Raw genomic sequence first — 25,487 nt, forward strand, 5'->3', positions numbered from 1 at the left:
CCCGGACTCCCAGCCCATGTGGCCCGGGGAGGGACCGCCGCGCTCGCCAGCCAACCAGCTCCGCCTGCCGCCGCCGGGGCCGGGGCGGGCGGGGCAGCGGGAAGCACGTTGCGAGGGAGGAGGCGCAGGGAGCGCGGCTGGGAGCGGGCCGAGCGCTGATCCCGCCCCGCCCCGTGCGCTGGAGCGAGCCAGACCGGGCCCCCCTTACTCCTGACAGCCCCCCCCCCCCAACAAGACTCGCTTTTCACGCTCGCGAGGCTGCCCTGAGGCCCAGGCAATGACCTACTGAGTCCCCCCTAGCAAGGGACAGACAAGGCAGTAAGAGGTGGCTTTGTAAATAGGTTTGCAGCAACAGACAGACAAAGGAAACTCCCTTGCTGGCCGAGGAGAGCTCCTTGGACATCAAGTAAGGTGAGATGTTTCAGAGCTGTTTTCCTTCAGTCTTCACTAAAAAAGGAAACTGGGACCACGTATTCACTACAGTATTAACAAAGGGGAAGGGACACAAACCACCCTAGGGAAAGAACAGGTGAGCGACTGTGTAGATAAGGTGGATGTATTTAAGGTGACTAGATGGCCCTATTTTATAAGGACAGTCCCACTATTTGGGTTTTTTCTTCTATAGGCACCTATTACCCCCCACCCCCATCCCGATTTTTCACACTTGCTGTCTGATCACCCTAGCTGTATTCAAGTTGGCAGTGCCTGATGAAGTTAACTGTAGGGTACTTAAGGAACTAGCTGAAGCAATTTTGGAACTGTTAGCCATTATCGGTAAGAATTCATGGAAGATAGGCAAGGTCCCAGAAAAACGGGAAAGGGCAGATGTAATACCTATCTTTAAAAACGGGGACAGAGGCTCAGGGGAATTATAGACCAGTCAGCCTAACTTCAATATCAGGAATGATACTGGAACAAATTATAAACAAGCAGTTTGAAAGCCCTTAGATGATACTAGGGTTATAAGGAATAGTCAACATGGATTTGGCAAGGACAAATTATGACAAATAACCTTATTTCCTTCTTCGGCAGGGTGACTAGCAGATGGGTGGAAGGTAGAATCATAATAGATCTTTATTTTAGTAAAGCTTTTGATATAGTTCCATATGATATTTTTATAAGCAAACTAAGGCAATGTGGTCTAGCTGACAGTACTATAAGGTGGGTGCCTAAAAGGTTGAAAGACCATCCTTAAAGAGTAGTGGCTCAAGTTTGCTGTCAACTGGGAGGGATATATCTAGAGTGGAGTTCTACAGGGGTCTGGCACTGGTCAATATTTTCATTAATAGCTTGTCTAATGGAATGAAGAGTGTGCTTACAACATTTGTGAATGATACTAAACTGGGAGGGGTTGCTAGCATGTTAGAGGACAGGATTAGAGGTCAAAACAACCTTTACTGAATTTAATCTTGTTAATTTCAAACCAATTCTCTAATTTGTAAAGACAAGCACAAACTACTACACTTGGGAAGAAAAAAAAAATCACATACACAACTACAAAATGGGGAAAAACTGGATCAGGTGGTTACAGTGGACCATAAATTGAATGAGAGTCAACAGTATGATGAAGTTGCAAAAGTTAATATTCTGGGATGGATTAACAGATGTAAGACACAGGCGGTAACTGGCCTTGGCACTGTCCTAACTTGGCACTGCTGAGGCTTCACTGGAGTGCTCCATGAGAATCTAGAGGACAGCAACAAACATGATCAAAGGTTTAGAAAACCTCCTCAGAGGAAAAGGTTAAAATAAACTGGGCATGTTTAGCCTCAAAAAAAGAATACTGCAGGGGAACCTGATAACAGTCTTCAAGTAGTTTAAGAGCTGTTATAAAGAGGACAGTGATCAATTATTCTCCACGTCCACTGAACATAGGACAAGAAGTAATGGGCTTAATCTGCAGCAAGAGAGATTTAGGTTAGACATTAGGAAAGACTTCCAAATTACAAGGATAGTTAAGCAGTGGAATATGCTTCCAAGGAGGTTGTGGAATGTCTGTTGGAAATTTTTGAAAACAAGTTAGACAAACACCTGTCAGGGATGGTCTAGGCTTACTTGGTTCTACCTCAGCGCAGAGGGCTGGACTAGATGACCTCTCAAAGTTCCTTCCAGCCCCATATTTCTATGATTTTCATGTGATGCAGCTCTCCAGACCACCAGCCCAGCAGTAGTTTTTATAATGTAAGGAAAATGTCAGGCAACCTTAATCTGAAGGGTGTTTCCAAACCCCCTATAATTTAAGTTTACCCACTCCTTCTGCTCTCTTCTTTCCTAAAGAGTAGTTCCCAAGCTAATACAGCAGAGTATAAATATAGACCTTCATAAACTACAATTGCCAAGTAATATACCTGGTGGGATCCTAGAAACCATACACTAGAAACCTCCAGCATTAAGTAGGAAAGAGCATATATTTACCCCCTGCCTTTTTTATTGTTTTCAAGAACTAACCTTCCATAACCTCAGAATAATCAAATATCATACTGCGTAATAGTCTGAGCATTTCTTGTGAACACCAGCAATAAAGACAAAAAAAAAAGTATATTAAATTAATAAAATACATGATTCAGTGTGCACTGCAGGATTATTGTATCAAGGATGGAACAGATCCACTAGATCCCAGTTTACCAACTTAATAAAAAGAAAATTTAAAAAAATCTAACAAAACATGGAAATAAAACGTGAAAACAAGAAACCTCATAACATTAGACTTTGTGGGCATCTCCTGTTTCCTGCTTTTCCCCCTCCCTTTGTCATGTCATGTTGTTTAACCTAGATTGTAAACTCCTCTAGGGAAGGACAGCATCTTTTATTTGTGTGCAAAGTGCCACAGACGCCTACAACGCTGTTAGATAATAGATAAAAACAAAGTCCACTCCTCCTGTAATGACAGGGCAGATTTCCCCCACAGGTGGTATTAAGGAAATATTAAGCTGATCTGCTGTACATAAGCGTATGTAGCCAGTCACTATATTGTATGTTAATGAATGCTTCTCTCTCAATGGTCTTTATTTTTAAATGAATGAAATGTTATATACTAAAATAGCAAAATCATGCTTCAATGAACTTAAGTGCACTGAACTTTAATTGCATAACTGATACCTTTGTTGATACATGCAGTTGCATTCAGAATTTCTAATCCCCACCCCAATCCCATTAGTTACTTATCAGATTTTGGAGGATTTTAATACATTTTCCATTACCACCATTATTGAGAGTGAGATATTTTTCTTAGCAGTCAACGAAGCAGTCTCTCTCTTGGACAGATTGCTTGTTAAGAACTATATTTTCCTGTTCTTGTTTAGATCTCTGCATTTTATAAATACTAATCATCATCCTTCAAAAAGGGAGACGGTAGAGAAAAGAGAAGATGTTTGAGCCTCTCAGTGGTATTTACCTCTGTAAAGCTTGTTTGGGTTACAATTCTTATGAAGGATACTTAAACAAAATAAGGCCCTGATCCTGCAAACATTTGCATATACGTGTAACTTTATGTAGATGAGTACTGGTGTCACTGACTTCAATGGGACTACTTGTAGTGTGTAAAGCTATGCATGCGTGCAAGCCTCTGCAGCATCTGGGTGTAAAGCTATTATTGAGTGTATGTTGTACAAGTATTAACTGACCTGAAGGGGAATGGCCATGAAATATTACACCAAAGGGTAACACATTTTGCTGCTATTGCCCTGAGTCGGTATTTCTTATCCCTTTGATGTTTCACACAGAACAGAGTGGATAGTGTTTAATCATAGACTCTCAGAAATGTAGGGCTGGAAGGGACCTCAAGAGGTCATCTAGTCCAGCCCCCACACTGCGGCAGGACTAAGTAAACCTAGACCATCAGAGCCAGGTGTTTGTTCAACCTCCAGAGATGGGGATTCCACAACCTCCCTTTGAAGCCTATTCCAGTGTTTAACTATCCGTATAGTTAGAAAGTTTTTCCTCATATCTAACCTAAATCTCCCTTGCTGCAGACTACCTCTGGCCCTACCTTCGGTGGACAACCACGAACAACTGATCACCATTCTCTTTATAACCTCCCATAAGATATTTGAAGACTTATCAGATTCCCTCCCTCCCCAAGTCTGACATCAACAACACTCCTATTAATACACACCAGAATATTAGCATTTTTTGCAAGTGCATCACACTGTTGACTCACATTCAATTTGTGATCCATTATAACCCCCCGATCTTTTTGAGCAGTATTACTGCCTAGCCAGTTATTCCCCATTTTGTAGTTGTGCATTTGATATTTTTTCTTCCTAAGTGAAGAGCTTCATACTTGTCTTTACTACATTTCGTCTTGTTGATTTCAGACCTATTCTCCAATTTGTCAGTGTTGTTTGGAATTCTGATCCTGGTGTCATTCACAATTGTTATAAGCATATGCTCCACTCCAGTATCCAAGATATTAATGAAAATACTGAACAGTGCCAGACCCAGGACAGACCCCTGTGGAACACCACTAGATACATCCTTCCAAGTTAGAGTAGTGATCAATGGTTCACTGTCAAAGTACAGATTTCCATGGACCTTTCCACTCACTACCCAATCTCCTTTCAGCCAACCAGGAAAGGCCATATTCAATGGACTCCTGCCAAGTATCCATTGTTTCTGTGGAGTTGGAGCAGACTTCGCTCATTCTGTTCTAATGGGGAATTCATTACTGTCAGAGCTCTTCCAGCCTCAGCTTCCGCAGCTACACCCTCAGTTTCTGAGAAGAGCCAAGCTAAGATTCTGCCTCTCTGATAACATAGGTAGTAACACCACTCCCAATCTGTAGGCACTAGCACCTGTGTCCAATATGAAAGATTTGAAACAAACAATCTGAAACAGGTAGGCTAAGACAGGAGCAGACACGAGAGCCCTCTTTCAACTCTGAAAATGCGAAGTCGCTCTGCTGTTGACCACAGATGGTTTCCCTTCCTCACCCAACCTATGCAATGGTTTTACAATATTGACAAACCCACAAATAAACCTTCTATAATAGAAGCAGAGCCCTACAAAACCATGCTTATTTGTGGGCGTCTCAGGAACTGACTTGTTGTACACAACCTCAATTTCATTTTTGTCAGTGAAAGTTCCCTCTTCGTTGATTGTGTGCCAAAGTGGATTACCCAGAACTCCAATAGAAAACTCTGGGGCTCACCTTCACCCCTTTCTCTCTTTTAGTTTTCTTCTATACCAGGCATTTACTAATTTTAGTGGTTCACATTTTGCAGATGTGGTTCCCTTCTTTTGTATTTACTGTTTATCAGAAACATTCAGCAAATGAACAGGAATCTGTTCCTCCCTCTGATCTACAAAAACCTTTGCAGTTAAAATTCCTCCTGAGACCGAGTCTCAAAGCAGGTCTCAACAACTCCCCATCTTTTCCTTGCTGGAAAACTACCACAGTATGTAGCTGTTACTACGGCTATTACCTCTGGAAGTAGGACTCTTGTTCACTGCAAATCAATTACCTACAAATCATTGGTTTCACCTAGGTCACATCTTAAAATCCAATGTGTGGACATTTCTTAAGACACCTTTCCTGATATTATGCAGTTATTAGCCATAATGAAACCCACACCAATGATTAACATCTGCTATCCCTGCAATCCAGACCTCAAATATCAGAGGTCCAATTTTCATGCCCAATTTTCCCCATATTTGGATAGGTGCACTTTCTCCAGTAACTGCCTCTATTTGACATCAGTTAGGTGGTTCAGTTTTGGGTCCCCTATTACCCTAGTAGTGAATTTTTATTTAAATTTTAAATTAATGGAGATATCCTATCTCCTAGAACTGAACAGGACCTTGAAAGGTCATTGAGTCCAGCCCCCTGCCTTCACTAGCAGGACCTAGTACTGATTTTGCCCCAGATCCCATAAGTGGCCCTCTCAAGGATTGAACTCACTACCCTGGGTTTAGCAGGCCAATGCTCAAACCACTGAGCTATCCCTCCCTCCAGCAGCATGCCTGGTCTACTAACTTATGTTTGTGCCAGTGTCATCTGTTCCTGTGCACATCCAATAGCCAAATTGTCATTGTTGTTTAATTTTCCTGATCCTAACAAAATCTGTGGGGCTGATCCTTGTACCTCCAAGTTTACCCTCCCCCACCAAGTTGATGTCCCTCCTGTTTCCCAAAGTGGGTGAGAGACTTTCAGTAGATACTTGTTATGCTCCGTTCTGGCTTGCCTTTAATAATCCTTCTATGGCCAATTTTTTCACCGTACCAGCAATGAACTGAACTGCTTCTCAAATGTTTGGATTATTGCCAACCTACCTTGCTTTACAAACCAAATTTAATTTTTTTCCCAACCATTCAAAACGGTCATAAACCAGATTAGAATCCCCTTGTCCATCAGGCATATTAGACCCAGACCTATACTTACAGGGCTCACGGTGATCAGTTTCCATCTTCCTCACTAGCAGTTGCTTCCTTTTCTGGTGGGCTCCTGCAAGGAAAGATTGAAGTTCTGTGGCAAATTCCTCAGCCACAGAAAGCATTCTTGGCCTCCTTTCAATGCTCTTGAGCTGAAAATCTAAGCCAAGCTGCAAATCTGTAATTTGGTCCACTGTTAATTTAGCTTTGAAATCTTAGTCCTCATTGTTATCTGGATATACCAGGCACAGCTCTTCATGTCCTATTCCAGTTGAGGTGGGGTCTGTTCTTTCCCTCTTCTTCTAGCCCTTAGCTATGCCTTGGTCAGCTCAGATTGATAGCTAGATTTTAGCTACATATCAAGAGCTTGTACCGTATCCTTGTTGTCCCCGCCCCCAATGGCTTTTGTATTACCTGAGCTTGAACAATCTAACCTCTCTGGGTTAGAAAAAGGGTATAAAACGGTTGTAAATATCCTGTTTGACCCAAATTCTCAGTCTGGCCCAATTCCTAATCCAGACTTAGTATGCAACCCTTTGAGCTCCTTCTCCGGGTGATTTTTTAGCTCCCTAAAGTCCTTGTTGCAGCTGTCTCTATTTACAAGCACAAAGTTGAGCAGATATTTCTTGGTCTCCCCTATTACGTGGAACATCTTTTGATCCATGATAGTCAGTTTGTTGGTCACCTCATCAGTCCATCTTGCCTGTCCGCACTGGAAATTTTGTAGTATGACTTCCAAATCTGTCTGAACACTTTCTGGCTGCTGTCCCAACAAAGATTTTATCTCTGACCACTGGTGGTCTAAGTCCTTTCTGGGAAGCCTTCAGCTGTTGTTTAGATTCCTTCTGTGAAGTCCTTATTTGAAGCTCTTTTGGTCATCTTTGATTTCTGCAAGCATCTCCACCATTTGTTCCATTTTGGTTCAACAGGAGTACCAGCTCATAATTTCTCTCCTTTGACACTGTTATTCCACTCCTGAAACCAGTTATGTCCCCTTTGGCCTGAGAGATTAGCCAGCATTCAAGGCCTTGCAGAGCTGTTTCCAATAGGAGAAACTGGTGATATGAGTCAGGTATTTTCTTTGGTACAATCCTGTTTATTTGCAAAGAACATACACACAATCCTGTCTTCCTGAAGACAACAGAAACAAACAATTGGCAATTCCCTATTTCCTAGTCTGCTGCTCCAATCAATTCTGGAGCTCTGTCTTCACTCCAACAGGCCCATATTTACGACTGCTCCTCTCACTGTCTGCTGGCTTTCTGCCTCTCACAGGCACACAGTTTGCCAAACAAACCACTAGCCCCTGCATTTGCCTACAGTCCAGGAAAACACCCAGATCACACAACTTAGCTCTGCTCAGGCTTTGTCATGTGGCCCAGTGCCTTCAGCAGGAATTTCCTATTGTTTCTAGCTATCATTACATCAAGAGGAATTTCATTACTCCTTCCATTTACCCTGAAAGAACGGTGTTTAGCACACCCATTGGCTATAACTAGGTCTGTGATTTTATAGCTCAAAGATCCACTTCAGGCAACCATTAAAGCCTCCCAGCATAACAATATACTACAGTGTAATAAAGAATTAGCACTGAAGCAAAAATGAGGTGTACAGGTGCATTAAGAGCTTGTCTACACAGGGAAATTGACTGGCAGCTATAGCAGAATAGTTTCCCAGCCTAAATAAGCACTAAGGAAGAAAGGACTCTAAGCAGCTGATGAAAGTTCTTCTTGTACAGTGATCCAGAGCAATCCTGTGGTTCTGGGTGTTAATCAAAAGCAAATGAACACAAACGTTTAATTTGCACATGCAAATTGGAGCTTAAGAAAAGACTGTATGGTGACTATTCTTTATGTGGAGGCAGGTGCATATTCCACTCAGGTGTGCGTGTGGCCAAAGACGGAAAACTTTACCTATCAGTACCCACAGGGATGACATTTGCATCCTCTGGTCCCTAGGGCAATGCTGCTCCGACCCACCTCAGTTCCTTTGCACCAAATATCAAGAGTTGAGACTCTGATGCCGAGGCGATAGAGGACAGCTTTAAAAAGCTCGCTCCTAAGCAACCAGAGGAGCTAGCGAACAGGAGCGGCTAACAGGAGTTTCGTGAGGGAGTTCGCCAGGTAAAGGAGGACCCTTGGGGTAAGTTTGTTGTCTGTAGTGTGTGTATGTTTGTGATGGCAAAATTTGCAGATGATACAAAATTGTTCAAGATAGTTAAGTCCCAGGCAGACGGCAAAGAGCTACAAGAGGATCTCACAAAACTGGGTGACTGGCAACAAAATGGCAGATGAAATTCAGTGTTGATAAATACAAAGTAATGCACATTGAAAAACAATCCCAACTATACATTTAATGATGGGGTCTAAATTGGCTGTTACCACTCAAGAAAGAGATCTTGGGAGTCATTGTGGCTAGTTCTCTGAAAACATCCACTCAATGTGCAGCGGCAGTCAAAAAAGCTCTCAGAATGCTGGGAATCATCAAGAAAGGGATAGATAATAAGACAGAAAATATCATATTGCCTCTATATAAATCCATGGTACGCCCATATCTTGAATACTGTGTGCAGATGTGGTCACCCCATCCCCAAAAAGATATATTGGAATTGGAAAAGGTTCAGAAAAGGACAACAAAAAGGATTAGGGGTATGGAACGGCTGCCCTATGAGGAGAGATTAAAAAGCCTCGGACTTTTCAGCATGGAAGAGATGACTAAGGGGGCATATGATAGGAGCTCTATAAAATCATGACTGGTGTGGAGAAAGTAGATAAGGAAGTGTTATTTACTCCTCATAACAGAAGAACTATGGGTCACCAAATGAAATGAACAGGCAGCAGGTTTAAAACAAACAAAAGGAAGTATTTCTTCTCACAACACACAGTCAACCTGTGGAACTCTTTGCCAGAGGATGTTGTGAAGGCCAAGACTATAACAGAGTTCAAAAAAGAACTAGATAAATTCATGGAGGATAGGTCCACCAATGGCTATTAGCCAGGATGGACAGGGTTGGTGTCCCTCACCTCTGTTCGCCAGAAGCCAGGAATGGGCGACAGGGGATGGATCACTTGGTGATTACCTGTTCCGTTCATTCCCTCTGGGGCACCTGGCATTGGCCACTGTAGGAAGACAGGATACTGGGCTAGATGGACCTTTGGTCTGACCCAGTATGGCCATTCTTATGAATGGGCTGCTTAAGATGAAAGGCAGATATCATCTTAGGTAAGGATCTAGGCTGCACTTTAAAGAAACCTTATATTTGAAAAACATTGTAAAGGGGGGGTGGGGGTTCCAGCTATTTCTCAGGAGGCCCCAATTTCTCCCACTCTACAGGTCAATGGGATAGCCACTAAAAAGGCCGTCTTCATCGATAAGTGAAGCAAAGAACATGTTGCCATTGGTTCACATGGAGGTCTTGTAAGACATCTAAGCACGAAATTTAGAGCCCATGTTGAGGTGGGGTCCCTTACTTGGGAGATTCCTCAAACCTTTAATAAATCTCAAGACATAAGATGAGCAAATATCAAAAACGCTTCTACTGAAGGATGAAAATTTATATTGTGGCCAAGTGAACCGTGATCAAGTTAACTGATAACCCTGACTTCTTTAAGTCTAACAGGTAATCTAGGATAGCTGAGAGAAGGATTCGGATACAAGCTGCTAGAGCGGACACCAAAACCTGAATCTCTTCCACTTCTGCAAGCAAGTGATTCGGGTTGACTTCTTTCTACTGTTCAGTAAAAAACGGTTACTCACCTTTTTGTAACTGTTGTTGGTTGAGATATGTTGCTCATATCTATTCCAGGTAGGGTATGCGCACGCCGTGTGCATGGATGTTGGAACATTTTTCCCTAGCAGCTACCTGTCAGGCCAACTGTGGAGCCCCCGGAGTGGCGTAGATATAGTGCTCTATATATATGACCCTGCCGGCTTGACCACCCTTCAGTTCCTTCTTGCCGGCTACTCCGACAGAGGGGAAGGTGTGTGTACGTGGGGGAATAAAATAGATATGAGCAACACATCTCGAAGAACAGTTACAAATAGGGGAGTAACTGTTTTTTCTTCTTCGAGTGCTTGCTCATATCAATTCCAGTTAGGTGACTCCCAAGCCTTACCTCGGAGGTGGGGTCGGAGTCAAGGTATTGCAGACTGGAGAATCGCCTGAAGGCAGCATCATCACGTGATTGGTAAACGATGGCATAGTGCGACATGAAGGTGTGCACCAAACTCCATGCGGCAGCCCTGCAGGTGTCCTGGAGGGGTAGGTGTGCCAGGAAGGCTGCTGATGAGGCCTGAGCCTTCGTGGAATGCGCTGTGACAGCAGGTGGGAGGACCTTCGCTAAGTCGTAGCAAGCACGAATACATGCCGTGATCCAGGAGGATATCCGCTGGGAGGAGACTGGCGAACCTTTCATCCATTCCACTAAGGCGACAAATAGTTGGGTTGTTTTGCAGAATGGCTTCGTTCGGTCTATGTAGAAGGCGAGCACCCTTCTAATGTCCAGCGAATGCAACCGCTGCTCCCGGAGGGTGGTGTGCGGCTTTGGATAGAAGACCGGTAGGAAAATATCCTGGCTGATGTGGAAGCGGGAGACGACTTTCGGTAGGAAGGCCGGATGAGGCCTGAGCTGCACCCTTATCCTTATGAAAGATGGTATACAGGGGCTGACATGTCAGATGATGGATCTTTTCCAGCCTCTTTAGGAAACAACTCACGATAGGGTGTGCAAACACTGACCACCCGGAAACACCCGGGTGAAAGGCTGAAATAGCCGTGAGGTGGACTTTAAGAGAACTGAATGCCAGGCGCTGATCTTTCAGGTGCACCAGGTAGTCCAGGATGCATGGGATAGAAGGCTGGAGTGGGAGCACCTCTTGCAGGCACACCAGATAGAAAACCTCTTCCACTTTGCTTTGTAAGCAGTCCTGGTAGAAGGTTTATGGCTCTCCAGGAGCACTCGCCTGACTGGGTCTGAACAGTTGAGCTCTGCTTGGTTTAATCACAGATCCTCCAGGCCGTAAGGTGAAGTGACTGTAGGTCCGGGTGGAGAAGGTGGCCATGATTCTGGGAGATGAGATCGGGAGTGAGAGGTAGGCGGATCAGGGACCGAATCGACAGGTCCATGAGCGTGGGGTACCAGCACTGGCAAGGCCAAGGTTGAGCCACCACGATGACATCCGCCTTCTCCCTGCAGACCTTGAGAAGCACTTTGTGGATGAGAGGAAATGGCGGGAAGGCATGCAGTAGTTGACCGGACCATGAAATCAGGAAGGTGTCCGCAATCGAGCCATGACTGTGACCCCGGAAAGAGCAAAAGGTTGGGCACTTCCTGTTGGCCCGCGTGGCGAACAGGTCGATTCAGGGAAACCCCCAGCTGTGGAAGATGGAGTGGATGACATCTGGCCAAATCGACCATTCGTGAGTGAGGAACCATCTGCCAGTAAGTTCTGAACGCCCGGAAGGTATAAGGCTTGGAGAAGGAGGTAGTGGGCTAGACAAAATTCCCATAGTCGGAGGGCTTCCTGGCAGAGAGGAGAGAACCAAGCTCCGCCTTGCTTGTTTATATAAAACATGGCCGTGGTATTATCCGTCAGCACTGCTACACAGTAGCCCTGCAAGCATGACAGGAACGTTTGGCACGCAAGGCGGATTGCCCTGAGCTCCTTGATGTTGATATGCAGGGCCATCTCCTCTACATGCCACAGGCCTTGAGTCGTCATGCTCCCGAGATGCGCTCCACAACCGAGCGCTGACGCATCCGTCACCAATGTGAAAGTGGGCTGGGGAGGATGGAATGGTACCCGGGCGCTTACCGAGTGGGGGTCCAGCCACCAGCGAAGGGAATTGAGGCTATGTCCCAGAATGGTCAGCACCATATCCAGACAGTCGCAGCTGGGGCGATACGTAGATGTGAGCCACGCTGCAGGGGCCTGAGCCGCAGCCTGGCATGTTGCACCACATAGGTGCAGGACACCATGTGACCCAGCAGCTTGAGGCACTGTCTCACGCTGGTGGTGGGAAAGTTGCAAAGACCGGTGATTACCTGCACGAGAGCTAGGCGACAGGCCTCTGGGAGGAACGCCCTCGCCCGGTTTGCATCCAGGACAGCTCCAATGAACTCTATTGTTCGTGTTGGGGTGAGAACAGACTTGTTGACGTTCAGAATAATGCCCAAGCGGTCGAACGTGTCTCTGACCAATTGTACTTGCGATTCTAGCTGCTGGCGAGATCGACCTCATATGAGCCAGTCTAGGTACGGGTAGATGTGCACATGGTTGCCTCGGGAAAACGTGACCCAGAATGTGAATGTGGAGGGGCGCCTGGAGGAGCGCCTTGGGCTTGGTGATACGTCCAGGGGGTCCAGAACTGCCACTGGGGCTGCCAGTGGGGCACTGAGGTGTCCCGTCCCTGCCACTGGGTCGCATTGGGGTACCTCCGATGCCCCACCTGACCTGAGAGAGGGTCACTGGGAGCGGGACGACCAAGGAGGGGCGGTGCTCTGTGCCAGAGGAATTTCCATGTCCCCCAAAGAGCAGGATGGTGCTCTATGGGTTGGCGGTATCCAGATAGTGACTGGCGGTGCTGTTGTGGGGATCGGTACCGGGAGGTCGACCAGCGCCGAGAGGCTGGTCCTCGCCTCCGTGGAGATAGGCCACGGGAATGTGACCATGAATGGTGCTGTGTTGGAGAACGGTGCCGAGTTGGTGAGCGGTGGTGCGACAGAGCGGGACCACGACCTGCCAGCCGATGACCACCGCGAGCAGGAATGGCTCTGAGGATCGGGGCTGCAAGACCAGTTTCACGAGTTGGACCATTGCTGCAAGTCAGACTGACGCGGAGCATGGGTGCGGTGCTGGGACTGAGAGCAGCACAGTGGTGCTGGTCTGGGGGCAGACAGCCCAAAAAACACTGGATTGCCCCTTGACGGTGCTGGGGCTTCAGCTGGTGTAGGCCTCGAGACTGGGGACTTGGGCGCCGTCATCTCAATGAAGCCTCTGGTGGCCTCAAAGGTGTCAGGTGTGGAGGGCAGCGTGACCTCCTCCACCTGCAACGGAGAGGAGTACGGCGGTGTGGGGCTCCCTTGGGGGGGAGGGGCTCGTGCGGGATGAAAGCGAGTCGGCCTTATGTCCCCGGTCCGCACCATGCCCTGCCGGGGGTGTGACTGCCACCTCGGGCTTTTGTAGAGGCTTCTCCGTGACCTGCTTCTTATGGGTGGCCGGGGAGAGAGAGCATGCCGAGGAGAATGCTTTTGGGCCCCGGGAGATCGCTGGGCCCTAGAAGGGCGTGCCGAGTCCTTTTCCGGAGCTGTAGTCTGCACCGCCAGTTGGGCACTCTGCACCGAGGCGCTTGGGGCTGGGTCTTGAGACGGACGAAGGGCAGACTCCATGAGGAGTTGTTTAAGTCTAATGTCTCTTTCCTTTCTAGTGTGAGGTTTAAATGCTTTGCAAATCCTGCACTTATCCACTTGATGAGCCTCTCCCATACACTGAAGGCAGGAGTTGTGGGGGGTCACCCGTGGGCATGGGCTTACCACAGGAACTGCAAAGTCGGAAGCGATAACTATACTTAACACTATACTTAACACTAAAGATAACTAACAATAGGGTAACTATACACAGAGATAAGTAGAGTAGCTGGGGAGAAGTGGCGCACTTGTGAGCAAGAGACCACTGTTCCAACAACCATCACTGGCGGTAAGAAGGAACTGAAGGGGGGGGGTCGGGCCGGCAGAGTCATATATAGAGCACCATATCGGCACCACTCCAGGGGGCTCCACAGCCAGCCCGACTGGTAGCTGCTAGGGAAAAAAGTTCTGACATCGTGCACGCGCCGCGCACACACACACCCACCCCTACCTGGAATAGATATGAGCAAGCACTTGAAGAACACCACTTGTACTTCCACAGAACAGGTAGGCTCTAACCCCATGAACCATCAAGGAACCATGCCCTGATGCGGAGGACCCTTAGCTTGGGTTGCTGTAAATGACCTACATCTTGGGAGAAGAGATAGTGACTGATCGGACGTTTGATTGCCAGGTAGATAGACCGATGAAGCAGGCAAGGATACTAAGCCTGTCTCAGTCAAGTCAGGACTATAAAGGATTACCCTGGCCTTGTCCTGTCTTATCTTGTTCATCACCCTCAGTATTAGGGGGAATGCATAGAATGGATCCTTCATCCAAGATAGTAGAAAGGCATCTCCTAGAGACTGATGGCATAGACCCTTCAGCAGAGCAGATGACAGTTCTTGTTCCTGAAGAGAGCAAAGAGATCCACCTCTGGAAATACCCACATTTGGAATATACCATGGATTTGAGAGGCCAATTCCCATTCGTAGGCCTACTCAGAGCATTGTCTGATGTGTTCTGGGTACTATGGAGGTAGACAGCAGAAATATGGATGTGATGGGTTATACACCAACTCCACAGCTTTATTGTTTTGGCACAGGGAGGGGGATCTTGCTCCCACTTGCTTGTTGATATAGAACATGCAGGCTACATTGTCTGTCATGATCCTGATTGATTTGCCCTTGATGAGGTGCAGAAAATGAAGGCAGGCATTCCTGACTGTCCTGAGTTCCAAGAGGTTGATATAGAAATTGGTTTCCTGAGGCAACCATCTGCCCTGAGCAAGTACTGAGGTGAGCGCCCCATCCCAACAGGAATGCATCTGTTGTCACAGTAATTGTTGGATTTGGATGAAAAGGAATGCCTGCACCAACGGTGAGTTGATCTTTTCACCAGTCTATGGAGTCCTTTGTGTGACGAGGAATTAAGACTTGTTTGTCTGCGCTGTTTCCGATCAGTGAATAGATCTTTTTGAGCCAAATTGTTGTCTGTACACAGCCCAGGGATCCCAGTATAGCCATTGCAGGGGCCCATAGGGGAGAATGTGGCATCTAGGATTGGTCCCACCCATGGTGACGACCACAAGAGTCTTCTCTGTGGTTGTCAAAGAGTGACTTCTTCTATGGATGGATAGGGGAATCCTGCACAAGGTGGACAAGACCGAAAGAAGGTCTCCCTCCTCCTCAGTATCCTCGAATGGGGGGCCCCAGCAGAAAATGGCATTGAATCAGGAGGTACTGAAGAGGGATGATACCTCCAGGATCGGTGTCTCAGTACCAAGAGGCATCCCGTACCCACAAGCAGTGGAGATTCCGGTTCATCTGTCACTGCTAAGTCTTTCGAGTACCTAAATTACTGTGGAATCGTATGGAGGACTGGTACTTATGTAGTGGCATGCGTGGTTATCAAAGCAGACAGCACTGTAGATTTGGTTTGCACAGTACTGAGGCCCCAACTGGAGAGGTACCAATGACAGAGCTGAGTTCAATGGTACCATCTGGAAGAGTTCTTATCCCTACTTTCCTTGCCGCATGTAAACAGTACTGACAGCTTGGCCAGAGCCACGTTTGTTCTTAGAGCTCTGGGACTTTCCAGCGCCACTAGTCCCGGAAGAGAGTTTCATGTCTACAGTACCGAGCTGAGAGGTTGAGGCTTCTGAAACCATCGATTTAGCAGGGAACCAAGGTCTTTTGGAAGCAGGTTCCTTATGATGGGACACAGATCTCCTGGTTTTGAGAGCCACCATTGTTGAGGTCTCTAAAGTCCTCCCCTTCCTAGGGGAGACCTTAGCCAAGATCAAAGGGGCTCTAGATTTGCCTGGAGAGAGATGTCCGGTCATGGGAGGGTGTCTCCTGACCTGACTCTGAAGCAGGACAAAGGGAATGCTCTATCAGCGTCAGCCTCAACTTGATCTCCTGGTTCTTTCTTCCTCTGGATTTGAGGGCCAGGCAGAAGTTATGCTACTGGGAAATGTGAAAAGAACAGGAGTACCTGTGGCACCTTAGAGACTAACAAATTTATTAGAGCATAAGCTTCCGTGAACTACAGCCCACTTCTTCGGATGCATCCGAAGCTAATACTAAACTAACAAAAAAGAACAATAGCCAAGATATGCTCAAGGTTGAGAAGGAACTGAGGACAGTTTGCCCATGCAGCCTTGTATAGTCTTGGCGCATGGGCCAAATGGACACTACTAATGAAAAAACTCTGATCAAGGGCTCAAGAGGTGCACCTGAAGTAGAGCACCCATAGTAACACTACTCAAAGAACAACAACAATTAAAGAAGAAAAGAAAGTTACCTACCCGTATGTTGAGTGGTTGTAGACATCATATTCCACTCAGGTGATTTACAAGTCATATCAATAGGAGGTGGGCTAGGAATCTACTTAAAGAATGACTACATAATGGCCTTCCCAATGTTTGCATCTGATCTAGACGCAGCCATAGCAGCATAGTTTGGTAAAAGTATGTATGGAAGATCGGACAGCAGCCCTTCAAATGTCCAATATCAAAATATCGTTGATAAATGCTATCAGTGTAATTTGGGCCCCAGTTGAATGAGTCCATAACCTTTGTAGAGGTGTGGCCTAAGCTAGTGCATATGACATCATAATAGAGGAAGGGCCACTTTGTCTATGAAAAACTGAGTATATGGGGGTTCTGCCATTAAACTTTACAGCTCGCTTACTCGTCTTGCATATGTGATAGCAACAAGAAGAGCTGTCTTTCAGCACAGGAAAGACAGAACAAGTTGCCAGGGGTTCATATGGAGGACCCATAAGGACAGCCAGCACGGTATTAAGGTCCCACAAAGAAACTGCTTCTTTCACCGGTGGAAAAAGAGGATTCCTCTTAGAAATCTCACTACCATGGAGTTTGAAAAAATTAACTTCTCTTGGATCAGAGGATGGAATGCTCAGATAGCCAAAAAGTAGGCTCTCAAGGAGCTGAGAGACAGGCCAGAGGATTGAAGGTGTAACAGATGCTCCAAAGTGTCCTGAATGCGGGCTAACATTGGATGGATCCCTTGGGTCAGTGACCAAATCGAAAACACTTCCACTTGGCAAAATAGGTAGCTCTAGTAGTGGAAGGTTTTCTACTATTAAATAGCACTTTTCTAACAGCTTCTAAATAGCATTCCTCCTCCTCATCTAGCCATGTAGCACTCATACAATGAGGTGCAGACTTGCTCAATATTGGATGCCAAATTTGACCGTGGTGCTGAGGCAATAGGTCAGGCTAAAGAGGACGAGAGATTGGGGTGGTGGTGGGGGGGGGAGAAAGCTAGTGACATACTCCGAGTAAGGAGGTCGGAGAACCAACATTCTCTTGGCTGGGGTGGAGCAATGAGAATTAGTTTGGCATGATCTTGCTTCAGTTTGAGAATAACCTGAGGAATGAGCGGGATCAGGACAAAGGCATACATCAGCGCAGATCCCCAATTTAAAATGTAAGGCATCAGTTAAGGAGCCTGGTCTGAGAGTCACACAAGAGCTAAACTGATGGCATCCTTTTGTTGTCTCTTGCTGCAAACAGGCCTATAGTTGAGATGCCCCATTCCGTGAAGACGGACCTCAGCACATTGGTCTTCAGAGAAATTCCTGGTGAAGTGATTGGTCAAGTGATTCTGGACCCACTCTCCCTGGAGCTGAGGACTGGAGAATATGCAGCAACTTAATTGATTCATAGATTCTAAGGCCAGAAGGGATATCTTCCTCTTCTCCCTCACCTTCTCAGTATAGCTCTTAAAAAGCTGTCGTGACCTCCTGGGGATCACCATCGGCACCAAGATCAGCACCACTCCCATAGCAGTGATGGATCCTTCACTCACTTCCACCAATACCGTGCCCCTCCGTAGAGTGGCCTCCTGAGAACCCCTGTGATGTTCCACAGAAAGCAAGATCCTGATCTTTAGTTCAGTCCAGAGTGAGGTCACCTATTCTGCTGGCAGCCTCCTCTCCTGAATCTCGATGCTGCAATCAGACATGGGTTGCTCTTGCTAAACTGGTTGCACCCGAACCGGTGTTACAGTTGCTGTAGGAGATCCCATTTGCTTTCTTCCTTCCACTGCCTCACCAAAAGACTGCAGTGCCAGATTCTTCATTCTCTGTACCTGAGGATTTTAAATTTTATCAGGATCTCCTGAGGCACATGTCTTCAGCCTTGAGTATTCAGGCTGTTTGTTGAGGAGAACACCTGGGAGAGGAACATGAATCTGTCCGAACAGCCCATGCTGGCTCACATGCTCTTTGAGGTGCTGAAGCAGGTTTCGTGACCTGCTCCTGAAGATGTTGCTGCTTCAAGTGCAAGTCTCTGGCCACTTGCATTCTCCTCTTGAGCAACTTGCAGATGGAGCACCTTTCTTTAATATGCCCTTTCCCAAGGCACAAACATTGAGTGCAGGGGTTTGCCACTGTGGATAGCTACCCTACACAATGGGCAGTGTTTAAATCCCAGTGAGGGCACCACATGGGGCAAATCCTATTATTAATAAACTAAACGTAAAGGTACTTCTAAGCTAACAATACAAAGAAAAAAACCCACGGACTGCACTGTGAACCAAAGCAGGAGGTAAAAACCACACTGAGTGCTCCAACTCAAGAAGCAGATGGTGAGAAGGAATTGAGGGGGTTTGGGGCAATGCTGCTCTTAAACAGTCAGGGGAGGGGTTAAGTGCCTGGAGGGTGCAAGCACCACATTTAGAGATACTACTAGGCAAAGTTCTCTGGCTTCCGTGTGCTGGACATGCACACCTGAGTGGAACATACATCTGCAACCAAAGAATAGAGAGCTCAGAGGTTCTCTATCTTTGTCACAGGGGGAGGCAGGGAAAGAATGACTTGTTAAATAATTTCATAGCTCTTCTTTCCCATTCCCCATCCTGCTGCCTGCAGTTCAAAATGTTTTATTGTGTGGCTCTGCCATCGGCTATACAAATGCTAATTATTAACATAATTTTACCAACCGTCAGTAGTTAGTACTATATCAGTACCTACTAATATTAGACAAAAACGGCAACTTCTGCCACCACTTTGTGATCTTCTAAACTGCTCCCACAAGCTCAGTTTCCTTTTATTCCTCTTCCTCACAGGTTCCTTATTGTACTAACCAGCCTTTTGGTTGATGGAGGACATGAGTTCCTGCACAACCCTTTGAAACACTCCAAGTGGCCAGAGAGGTGACAACATAGTGGCTAAAGGCATCCTCTCGTCAGTTCCAGGGATGCTTTAATGCTCCCATACCTTGTCCGGCACACAGCACACCATTTTAAGATCATCAGAATGGTTTCTCATCAGGGGCATTCATGAAAGAGTACACCATTTCCCCAGCTCTCTGTGCTCCATTCTTTTCAGAGAGCAGGGAACTGAAGCATGTAATCCTAGCAACCTTAGTCATAATGGAACAGTCCATTGTTAGGCAATTCCACTGTATGCAGAAACTTCTGCTCAAAATTATGGAGCTAGGAATATTCAGCAAATTGATGGCATTTGATTTTGGGTAATTGACAGGCCTGTGCTTTTCATTGGTTTTAATTTTTACAAGAGCATGCGGAGCTTTGAATGGGAACATTTATTGAAATACATAAAAACCCAACTAAATAAATGATTGGGTGAACAAAGCTGTAGGGGTTATTCTTCTCCCCTCATTGTACACCAACATTCCTTGCACCTGCCATTTCTGTTTTTGAAACAGAGTCCTCCATACATATCACAAATTGCTTTAGGGAAAAATCACAGACTAAACTGAACAAGATAAGCAAGGCACGACAGAGAGGAAGTGACTCAAAAACTCTGAAGGGTTACCGTTACTCTTTCATGCACTGCTCCATGTACCTCCTGCAGAGTAGCAGGGAATAGGAGTGGAGCAGGCAGGCAAAGGAGTACGTGTACAGGTCAGAGAGAACAGCTGAATGAGCAGGTAGGGTGGTTGTAAAACCAGGGGAGCAAATTTGAATGGAGGGAGGTAGGAAGCTAGATGGGGCCAATATGACCTGGCTTCCCTAAAAGCAAGTGTCTCTCACTGCAGCATTCTGGACCTCCTGGTTCCTAACAAGTAGTCCATGCACTACTGGTAGCCCAGAGAGCTGTCTGGTTGCATTGTGTTGGCTCTCATCTGTTTCCAGCAGCTCTGTATAATTTCATTAGATCATAAGAATGGCCATACTGGGTCCACCTAGCCCAGTATCCTGTCTTCTGACAGTGGCCAATGCCAGGTGCTTCAGAAGGAATGAACAGAACAGGCAATCATCAAGTGATCCATCCCCTGTCCTCCACCCTCAACTTCTGGCAAACAGAGGATAGGCACACTTGGAGCATGGTGTTGCATATTAGCCCATCCTGGCTAATAGCTACTGATGTTCAGATAGCTAAACATACAGTAAATACTTTCCAACTATTACTTGTCCACAGAAACAATTGCTGTAGTTGCCATAGTGGTTTTATTCACTGGTGAATTGCAGGGAAGGGCTCTATGATACAGTGTGGACCTCATTTTAATTAGACCCTATGAAAATGTATGAAGACCTTTTGATATAGACTCATAGACTTTAAGGTCAGAAGGGACCATTATGATCATCTGGTCTGACCCCCTGCATGCTGCAGGCCATAAAACCGTCCCTACCCCTTCCCTGGACTCTGCTGTTGAAGTCCCCAATCCTGTTTTTAGTGACTTCAATCGGCAGAGACCCTCCTGCTAGTGATCCCTGCCCCATGCTGCGGAGGAAGGCGAAAAACCTCCAGAGGCTCAGCCAATCTGCCCTGGAGGAAAATTCCTTCCCGACCCCAAATATGGCGATCAGTAAGACCCCGAGCATATAGGCAAGAGTCTCCAGCCTGACCCATGTTAGCCATTATACTATTTACCTACCATTGCTTGGTTTTCCTTGACTACTATGTTTTACCATTAAACCATTCCCTCCATAAACTTATCTAACTTAATCTTAAAACCAGACAGGTCCGTCGCCCCCACCGTTTCCCTCGGTAGGCCGTTCCAATATTTCACCCCTCTGACGGTCAGAAACCTTCGTCTAATTTCAAGCCTGAACTTCCCCACGGCCAGTTTATATCCATTTGTTCTCGTATCCACATTAGTACTAAGCTGGAATAATTCTTCTCCCTCCCTTGTATTAATCCCTCTAATATATTTAAAGATAGCAATCATATCCCCCCCATATAGAAAGCATGAATTTAAACAGTCAAGACAAGAAATGATACAGGGATAACTAAAGTTTACTGAACTAATATTAAGGGAAGGACAAATTCTGGGGATAATACAGACAAGGAGGTACAGGACTGGAAAGAGACAGTAAAAGCCTTGCAGCTGGCAGTTCTATGGTAATCATCATTAACCCAGAATAGCTCTGCTATTCAGCTGTAAGATCTGGTACTACCACTGGCAACAAGGGTGACAAAGCAGCACTTCAGGAGAGACAGACTGACCAAGATAGTTGCTCTGTTTAGTTTTTGACAACATTCAGGGGTAGCTTTGGGTGGTGCATATGTGCTCCTACAACAGTGCTACGTGATTAGCATTTAACCCAGGGAAATTTTAACTTAACGATTGGACAGAGTTTGCTGCCCCTGCCCTCCACTCCCCATCAAATTGCAAAAGTCAGCTTGTATAAGATTGGTTCTCTCAAGAGGCACTTTTAGACATTGAGAAGAATTTATTTATCCTCACTCATATCCCCACTCACAGTTTCTTTGGCTTCAGAAGAAGGGGCAGTAGGTCATTCTCTCAGGGCTGTACAGAAGTTACGTTATCTCAACTAGCAGCTGATAAAGCCTGTGCAGCAGTGCCTGTTTATTTTGGAGAGGGATAACTTACACAAGATTTTGCCCTGGGTCAAATGGAAATCCTTGCATTTCCAAAATACAACTTTACTTTGGGAAGCAAAAATAACTCAAGCTGTTAAACTCAAAACAATCTCAAGTCTACCTCCCTGTGTTTGGACGTAGAATGTGAGTGTACAAACAACTGTATAGCAAAAGACTCCACATACAGTTCTGAATGTGCCTCTAAAGAACTTAAGGGTCCAACCATGACATTAATGTATATTCCATATCAAAGTATGTTCAGTTTACAAAAGGGGGTGGAGGGAGACTCCTCTAATGCCCCCAATTGCTTTCAGACCTGCAAGTTAAAACTGGGATCTGAGTCAAGCTAACTTCTTCTCAGGCATCATGGCCTACATGAGTTCTGCAGGCCAAATCCAGCCTCCAGTGATACCTGTGCAACCCCATTAACTTCACTGATTGGAACTTAGTAAAAACAATTCTGCTGAAAATGCACAAACAGAAAGAGAATCTGAATCATAGAAGATCAAATGTGGAAGAGACCTCAGGTCATCTAGTCCAACCCCCTGCTCAAAGCAGGACCAATCCCAACTAAATCATCCCAGCCAGGGCTTTGTCAAGCTGAGCCTTAAAAACCTCTAAGGATGGAGAGTCCACCACCTCCATAGGTAACCCATTCCAGTGCTTCACCACCCTCCTAGTGAAATAGTGTTTCCTAATATCCAACCTAGACCACCCCACTGCGAATTGAGACCATTGTTCCTTGTTCCATCATCTGCTACCACTGAGAACAGCCGAGCTCCATCCTCTTTGGAACCCCCTTTCCGGTAGTTGAAGGCTGGTATCAAATCCCCCCTCACTCTTCTTTTCTGCAGAAGAAATAAGCCCAGTTCCCTCAGCTTCTCCTCATAAGTCATGTGCCCCAGCATCCTAATCCTTTTCATTGCCCTCCACTTGACTCTCTCCAATTTGTCCACATCCTTTCTGTAGCAGGGGGCCCAAAACTGGACACAATACTCTGGATGTGGCCTCATCAGTGCCGAATAGAGGGGAATGATCACTTCCCTCAATCTGCTGGCAATGCTCCTACTAATGGAGCCCAATATGCCGTTAGCCTTCTTGACAACAAGGGCACACTGCTGACTCATATACAGCTTCTCATCCACTGTAATCCCCAGGTCCTTTTCTGCCGAACTGCCACTTAGCCAATCGGTCCCCAGCCTGTTGCGGTGCATGGGATTCTTCCGTCCTAAGTGCAGGACTCTGCACTTGTCCTTGTTGAACCTCATCAGATTTCTTTTGACCCAATCCTCCAATTTGTCTAGGTCACTCTGGACCCTATCCCTATCCTCCAGTGTATCGATCTCTACTCCGTTTAGTGTCATTCATGAATTTGCTGAGGGTGCAATCCATCCCATCATCCAGATCATTAATGAAGCTGTTGAACAAAACCAGCCCCACAACCAGCCCCTGGGGCATTCCACTTGATACCAGCTGCCAGCTAGACATCGAGCCATTGATCACTACTTGTTGAGCCCGATGATCTAGCCAGCTTTCTATCCACCTTATAGTCCATTCATCCAATCCATACTTCTTTAACTTGCTGGCAAGAATACTGTGGGAGACTGTATCAAAAGCTTTGCTAAAGTCAAGCTATATCACGTCCACTGCTTTCCCCATATCCAGAGCCAGTTAGCTCATCATAGAAGGCAATCAGGTTGGTCAGGCATGACTTGCCCTTGGTGAATTCATGTTGACTGTTCCAGATCACCTTCTTCTCCTCCAAGTGCTTCAAAATGGATTCCTTGAGGACCTACTCCATGATTTTTCCAGGGACTGAGGTAAGGCTGACCAGTCTGTAGTTCCCCAGATTCTCCTTCTTCCCTTTTTTAAAAAGATGGGCACTATATTTGCCTTTTTCCAGTCATCTGGGACCTCCCCTGATTGCCACGAGAATGGCCAATGGCTCTGCAATCACATCAGCCAACTCCTCAGTACCCTCGGATGCATTGCATCCGGCCCCATGGACTTATACATGTCCAGCTTTTCTAAATAGTCCTTAACGTGTTCTTTCAACGCTGAGGTCTGCTCACCTCCTCCCCATACTGTGCTACCCAGTGCAGCAGTCTGAGAGCTGCCCTTGTCTGTGAAGAGGCAAAAAAAGCATTGAGTACTTCAGCTGTTTCCACATCATCTGTCACTAGGTTGCCTGCCCCACACTTTCCCTGACCTTCTTGTTGCTAACATACCTGCCATTACATGCGTCTGACGAAGTGGGTATTGACCCACGAAAGCTTATGCTCCAATACATCTGTTGGACTTAAAGGTGCCACAGGACTCTGTTGCTTTTTACAGATCCAGACTAACACGGCTAACCCCTCTGATACTTGATACAGGTCTAAGACATTCCAGCACTAACACGTCTCATCCTCTTTCCCTTTCATCCAATCAGGGCCTTACATGATTAGCAGGCTGTCATTTTTTGTGTTTTGTTTTTTCTAAATAAACTGATAGAGCATGATGCAATATAGCAGTCCATTTCAGCATCAGCCAACCACTGGCCTCATACTGCATAAGTGAACCATGTATGTCTAGGAGGTCAGTAGTCTTATCAAACATAACTTTAAAAGAGATGGCTGCTATGTAAAAAATACACAGCTGTAAATGTTTTAATACAATTATCTGGATTTTTTTTTTTTAAACCACATTCATAGATGTTAATTCGTCCCCACCCCACTGGGCTTTCCTGCACTTTGAGAACTCTTGTTCTGAAAGTAGTATAGCGCCCAAGCAGTTCACTTTACCAGTTTTCCCAGCACAGTATGAACTACTCTGAAGCTATAGCTTTAAGGGTATTAAGACTATTTTCATGAAGTCAAGCGAAGTCACTTGAAAGCAATATAGTAACAACAGACGTTTTAGCCCTTGTCTGCACACAGGACTTTACCACTTTAACTACAATGATATTGTTAAAGTGGCACAACTCCCCTACAGAGGATGCAGTAATACCAGTATAGAAGTGCTTCTATTGGTATAGCTGTACAGGAGGTGGAATAAGCTATACTGGTATGAGGGTTGTACTGGTATAATTATTCTAGTTTAAAACAAAACAAAACACAGCCACCAAAAAAAAAAAAAAAAAACCACTACACACCTAAACAAAATTGTTCTACCAGTACAAAATCAGAGTGTAGTGTATACTTAAGGCTACTTGGCCCTGGAATTTGTGGGATTTCTTGTTTTTTAAAAAGAATGCTTGGTGCCCGTGGAAGCTATACTAAGTTTTCTAATTTAAAGAGACATACACCTTCATCTGTGATTCTTCCCCAAAGAGGTTGAACTTGCTCCCAGATCAGAGCATGTTCTTGCCAATGGTGTTGTACCACACAGGTACTGCCAGGCACTAGCAAAGGTTAATTAATTTTGCCATGATTTCATCTGTTATTTACTTTGTTAATTGTTAATTGGCAG

General features: G+C 45.8%; 1 long non-coding RNA gene across 2 annotated transcripts in view; it reads left to right on the forward strand.

The window, feature by feature from the left end:
* The first annotated feature begins 12 nt into the window (after positions 1 to 12).
* Positions 13 to 25,487, forward strand: part of LOC103306315 (uncharacterized) — a 37,435-nt gene continuing 11,960 nt past the window's right edge. Inside the window, exons 1-3 of one of the 2 annotated variants that reach the window (XR_002889259.3) lie at positions 13 to 411; positions 8,328 to 8,511; positions 17,758 to 21,654. This is a non-coding gene — a long non-coding RNA (uncharacterized LOC103306315). Of the gene's footprint in view, positions 412 to 8,327; positions 8,512 to 17,757; positions 21,655 to 25,487 lie in introns of those variants that run through there. The other variant, XR_509161.4, reaches the window with a different exon arrangement.

The sequence above is a fragment of the Chrysemys picta genome, chromosome 25 (genome assembly GCF_011386835.1).
Source record: "Chrysemys picta bellii isolate R12L10 chromosome 25, ASM1138683v2, whole genome shotgun sequence".
Classification (NCBI taxonomy): Eukaryota; Metazoa; Chordata; order Testudines; family Emydidae; genus Chrysemys; species Chrysemys picta.